Raw genomic sequence first — 6,564 nt, forward strand, 5'->3', positions numbered from 1 at the left:
GAAGCGAGGTGGTGGGATATGAAGCAGTGTAGTTCTAGAGTTGGCAGAGTGTGGTTCCCAGTAGCTCAAAAGTAGAAATAATGAATATCTGGACTCACTTTCAAAAATTTATAAAAAACTGTAAAAGTTATATGAAATGTCTTAGGGCCACTCTAGAAGGGCCATACTAGAAGCACATCCAAATCCTCCATTATTTCAATGATGGAACATAAAAATTTGTGTTAAAAACTTCTACTATACCATCTGCCACTGAAGTGCAAGCCTTGAGTGGCCACATATTGTAGTTTAAGTGTTAATAATTGCAGAGATCATCTTGCTCACAGCCTGGTCCCAGACCAGGCCTCTTCACTGGAAGGAAAATATTACACCAGTAGGAACTATTGTGAGAGACAACTTGCATCACAGCCAAGCAAATACAACTGATATAGTTTTCGTTAATAAAGACGTGCATATTTTTATATCCTTATTTAAGTGCTTAACCTCTAGGAGCATACAATGCCTTGGACAGTAGGTAATCACATTTGATCCAAGGAATGAGCACGCAGCTCTAATTCTTTGTATCAAGAGTCCTTCAACATCAAGGAACCCCTGTGCAGGAGGCATACACATAGCATGGGAGATTCTTCCCTTCACAGCATTTACACCACCACCAAACAATGATGAAGAAACAGCTCCTTTTAAGGGAGAGGCCTTTTCCTGCAGAACTGTTTATTAAATATCAATTTTTCTTACATAAAAAAAAAAAAAAAAAAAAAAAGAATAACTGAAGGAATATTTTGCTGGTTACAATTTGTTCCTATGAATTTTCAAAACTGAGCTATTAAGAAGTATGAATTTTACAAATACAATTTTGCATCCAAAATACAGTGGACCCCCGCATAACGATTACCTCCGAATGCGACCAATTATGTAAGTGTATTTATGTAAGTGCATTTGTACGTGTATGTTTGGGGGTCTGAAATGGACTAATCTACTTCACAATATTCCTTATGGGAACAAATTCGGTCAGTACTGGCACCTGAACATACTTCTGGAGTGAAAAAATATCGTTAACCGGGGGTCCACTGTATTATATATTTTTAAGTACTGTTTGCATTTCTACTTTTATTTTTTAATGTCATAAAAATCACTATTATGTAAATGAAGCATAAAAAATGAGCGGTGAAGAAAAATTATAGGCATCTTAAGACACAAAGTACATTATTTCTTACTGTGATTATCTCGGAAGTAATGTGCTTGGCTCTCTCTCTGTAGCTTCATTATTTATTGGAGAATCATAAAAATTTTCAGATATTGTACAAGGAGTCATTATTGTCTCATGTCATATTCACTTTCATCAAATTCACTCAAAATATTTCATTTTGGTTTTAATTGAAAAATTTGATTTTTTTCTAAATTTCTTATTTTAAAACATACATAATACATTTTTATATTTTTGACAATGTGAAAAATTCAAGCAACCCGTTTTTAATTATTTGTGCTCATCTGGCCTGGTGGTTAACGCTCTCGCTTCACACGGCGAGGGCCTGGGTTCGATTCCCAGCCAGAGTAGAAACATTGGGCGTGTTTCTTTCCACCTGTTGTCTATGTTCCCCATCAGTAAAATGGGTACCTGGGTGTTAGTGGACTGGTGTGGGTCGCATCCTGGGACACTGACCTAATTTGCCCGAGATGCTCAGCATAACAAGTGGCTTTCTATGTAGTAGTATGTCATTGTTGTCAGCTAGGACTGTATACCATGTACATGTACTTGTAGTAAATAAAGATTATTATTATTATAATTCTCCTGTGCACATAGTGCACTCAGCTCACACACTGAGGTCCGGAGTTCAAATCTCCAGTACGGATGGAAAACATTAGGGACATATTTCCATAAGACACCTGCTGTCCCTGTTCACCCACCAGTATAAAACGGGTACCTGGGTGTTAGTGGACTGGTGTGGGTCACATCCTGGGACAAAACTAACCCAATTTTCCTGAAATGCTCAGCATAGCAAGAGGCTTTCTATATAGAGTAGCATGTCACTGATGTCAGCTAGGCCTATATACCTTTTACATGTACTTGTAGAAATAAAGATAATATTATTATAAAAAACTATATAGACGCACTTTCAGTAAAAAAAAAAAAAATCAGGCTAATAAAGGAGTAAGGGCAGGAAGAGACCTCCCCCTAAAGTATTTTACAATTCACAACTCTCAAATTGAATTAGAAACTAGATAGCATTTGAGTCCATCCAACACCAACAGCACGCTGCAACTTGTTGGTCCAGGACCAATAACAAGCTGCAACTTGTTGGTCCAGGACCAATAACAAGCTGCAACTTGTTGGTCCAGGACCAATAACAAGCTGCAACTTGTTGGTCCAGGACCAATAACAAGCTGCAACTTGTTGGTCCAGGACCAATAACAAGCTGCAACTTGTTGGTCCAGGACCAATAACAAGCTGCAACTTGTTGGTCCAGGACCAATAACAAGCTGCAACTTGTTGGTCCAGGACCAATAACAAGCTGCAACTTGTTGGTCCAGGACCAATAACAAGCTGCAACTTGTTGGTCCAGGACCAATAACAAGCTGCAACTTGTTGGTCCAGGACCAATAACAAGCTGCAACTTGTTGGTCCAGGACCAATAACAAGCTGCAACTTGTTGGTCCAGGACCAATAACAAGCTGCAACTTGTTGGTCCAGGACCAATAACAAGCTGCAACTTGTTGGTCCAGGACCAATAAGCTGCAACTTGGTCCAGGACCAATAATAAGCTGCAACTTGTTGGTCCAGGACCAATAATAAGCTGCAACTTGTTGGTCCAGGACCAATAACAAGCATTAACTGGACATGTCACAATGTCCTCTAATTTCACCTCTAACTTGCAGGTTAGTAAAGAAGCGTTCCTGCTGGAGCACAATGGCTTCCTTCACCTGCATTCCTTCAGTAATATTCTTGAGTGGTTAATATAAATTTTCTTTCTGGAGATAAGTGGTGATTACAACCTCATCGTGAATATTCAATGATATTATTCTAGAACCATGACACCCAGTGGCAAGTTCAAACACTGTTGAAGATCATTTACAAGAAAGTTCCAAGTGTGATGAACAAGTGTTGTCCCCTCAACGAATGTTTGTTTTAATTTTACCACATTACCTACAGTTAGCTCCCTCATAAGATTACAACATAGAGTACTGCATTTTCCTGCATATAAGGCGCACGAGCATGTAAGCCACACAAGACGATGTTTCCAAGCAGTTGTAATGGAACATTAGTAGGCAACTGCTAAAGTGTAACCCCAGGCTGATTTTTCAAGGCTTATTGTGGGAAGAAAACTGTGCCTTATATGCCGGAAAATGTTTTAATTCTTCACAAGTGCAACTGAAAAAAATCATCAAAAACTGAACAGCACATATTACAAAAGGCCTTTCCATATGGAATTCAATTTTGGATCTCCTTAAATTGCATTTATGAAAAATTGCAGTATACAGAGGAACTTTAAGAGACCTGACTGTGTATCACACTAACTTCTATATGCATTTCTATCATGTTAATCCTCCTCTTAAGTGACCAGATTTAAGTGATCAATTGATACTCACTATTAAGAATAACAAACTATGCTCAGTAATAACCCACATGGAGGCAAACTAAAAAAAATTAATTGACCTAGATATTTCGACCCCCTGCTAGGGTCCTCTTCAGCAGATACACAAAAGAGGACCCCAGCAGGGGGTCGAAATATACAGATCTAATTTTCTGAGTTTGTCTCCATGTCAGTTATTATTGAATACTGAGAAGTGTTCATTACACTTAAAGTTATTCATAAACTGTATCTTGAAAAATGGCAATATACTATTAATTTATTAATACTGTAGTACTAATAATATTACTAAAGTAATAATGGATACATTAATACAATAATACCTAAAGGTAGTTGAACCCCCAAATTCCTATGTTAAGCTCCCAGGGTTATTCACAAATTCAGAGTTTATAAATGAAACCCAAGTGTGTAGTGAATGGTGAATAACTGATAAACTAATTATGTAAAACACACAACAGTGAGCCTTTTATTAGATGTAGTTTTGCCCTAAATGGAGCTTTAGGACAAGTAGAGCTTTAGTTAAACAGATCTTTAGAGAAAAATGCTATTTAATACAAGGTTTACTGTGCTATATAAGCTTTACATTCCTACAACTCAACTCTGCCCATATATATCTTTTATATTTGAGCTCTGTTCTCATTGCTTTACTCTGGTTAATACTGACATTCACAACAATGTCTAGAAATCAGAATCAAAAAGAAGTGTTGGATGTGGGAATTTCAATGAGCATGTTTTCAGCCAAATTCTACGGTAACTTTTGAATTAGGATTCATGTGCCAAGAAAATAAGAGAAGCCACTCAAAAACTGGTAAACAATCCCAGCTATTCACAGGAATCCCTTTAAAAAAAATTACTAGATACTTGATATACAGGAAATGGGAAGATCCTGAATTTGTGAGTTCAACTGTCAATGGTCAATGAGAGATTCGAGACACTTGGTTAAAAAAAAATGAAAATTCCTTGCTTATAAAAAATCATAAACCGAAAATATCTGTCATAAGAATGGTTAACTAAAATGCACATTCAATATCAAAATAAGTGCAGGTGTCCCTCCCTTCATTTGACATGCATTCCAGGTCTGTGGCAGCTCTGTTAAGCTCATTCAGGTTATCAGCACTTAATTCCACTTATAAGAACCTACAATACACTTTATGAACCATATCAAATGTGATAACTACAGAAATGGAACATCACATAATAACTAACATGAAGTGAGGGAAACCTGTAAGTGTAAGATACACATCCATTTGAATATCATTCAGTAATTAGTATTTAAACAAAGCTCAATACATTGTATTAAAGAATGAACCACTACAGTCCCAAAACATATCAACAGATTCATCAATAAATTTAACCCGTAAACGGTCCAAACGTATATATACGTTCACTACCGTACTGCCCCAACTTTTTTGAGAAAAAGACATTGTTGTTTTTTAATAGGAAAAAAGAGCATTGGTACCCAGGCATCCCCAATTATTTTAATATGGTGCACAGTGAGTGCTCACACCCATTCTCATATGTCTAGGCAACTCAGGCTTATCGTGGCAATGTTAAATATAGGACATATAAAACGTATATATACATTTGGGGCACTAGCGGTAAAAACGTATATATACGTTTGGACCGTTTACGGGTTAACAAGTGCATTATTAACAGAAATCCTTTGATTTCTTTTTAAGAAAACTTACGAGGTTGCAGCAAATTAAGGCAAAAAAAAATATTAATCCATTGCATAAATCAGAGCTCCATGGTCAAGGGCTGTGGCAGATTACTTGACAGAACTGATCCTGCGCATGAAAGCCAGCAGCTGGGCGGGGATCTCACGCAACACATCCTGTGATAGTTGTGCTTGGCTTAATTGATGGTTGTCTGACAAGAACTTTTTCAACTCTGAAAAAAGAGAAGAGATATAGCACATACAAATAAAAAAGTTAAAAAACATACATATAGGAGGTCCCAACTTATGAATGCTTAGGATTTCTGGTGTTTCAGTTTCTTATTTTTTTTTATTTACACATAAATGTGTAGGGAGAGTTATACTACCTCGGCTCATTCCCGAGCTTAGCCCTATTGAAGGTACAATACCATCCCCATCAGAACGTGACCCACAATGGTTGGCTAATACCCAGGTACCTGTTTACTGCTAGGTGAAGGGGACAGCAGGTATAAGGAAGCATACCCAGCATCTTCATCTGCCCAAGATTGTGAGGCGATGATAGTACCGATAAACACAGCCTTAACCTATTTTCCAATTAAAAAAAAAATCAAAAGGGATGATTATGTCACATGTTTGCAGCAGCTAACGGACATTCAAAAAAAATTTTTTTTCCAATACTGCATTATGTTTCATGAACCCCATTTGCATGCGTGAACCATTATAACTCAGGTGTTTATGCACTGTGAATCCTTCTTCTGGGAAAGTTAGTGCACAAGCATAATTGTGATAACATAATTATTACCCGAGTTTAAAATGTGTAAGAGTGGATAAAACTGTAGTCTACTTCTATATACCATGGAATTGGCATTATATGGAGATACGTTTACAGCCTCTCCTCACTTAACGATGGAGTTCCATTCCTAAGTCTACGTCTGTTAACAAATTTGTCACGAAGTGAGCAGCATACTATAATGGTAGCGGGTTTGTGTCAACCATCCATCTTTGATATTGTTTTAATGTCATCTTTGCACCATTTATAACATTTCTGGTATATTTATAAATGTTTATACAGTAGTGTACTGTATATTGTAATGAACAGAATACCATGGAGGAAATCAGCACTAATATTTAGGTATTGCATACTGGTCAGAGAGCCCATCTCAAGTCTGAGTTGTTGGTAAACGAGTATGTTGCTAAGTGAAGAGAGGCTGTATACATATTATGATAGTTACAACTATATGCCTGCCCATCGGCATATCTTAAGTGGTTTCTTCATGTTTTTATCATAATATCTAATGAAAATAGTGAGCAAGTTGGAAAACA

Source organism: Cherax quadricarinatus, chromosome 94 (assembly GCF_038502225.1).
Source record: "Cherax quadricarinatus isolate ZL_2023a chromosome 94, ASM3850222v1, whole genome shotgun sequence".
In the NCBI taxonomy this organism is placed as follows: Eukaryota; Metazoa; Arthropoda; class Malacostraca; order Decapoda; family Parastacidae; genus Cherax; species Cherax quadricarinatus.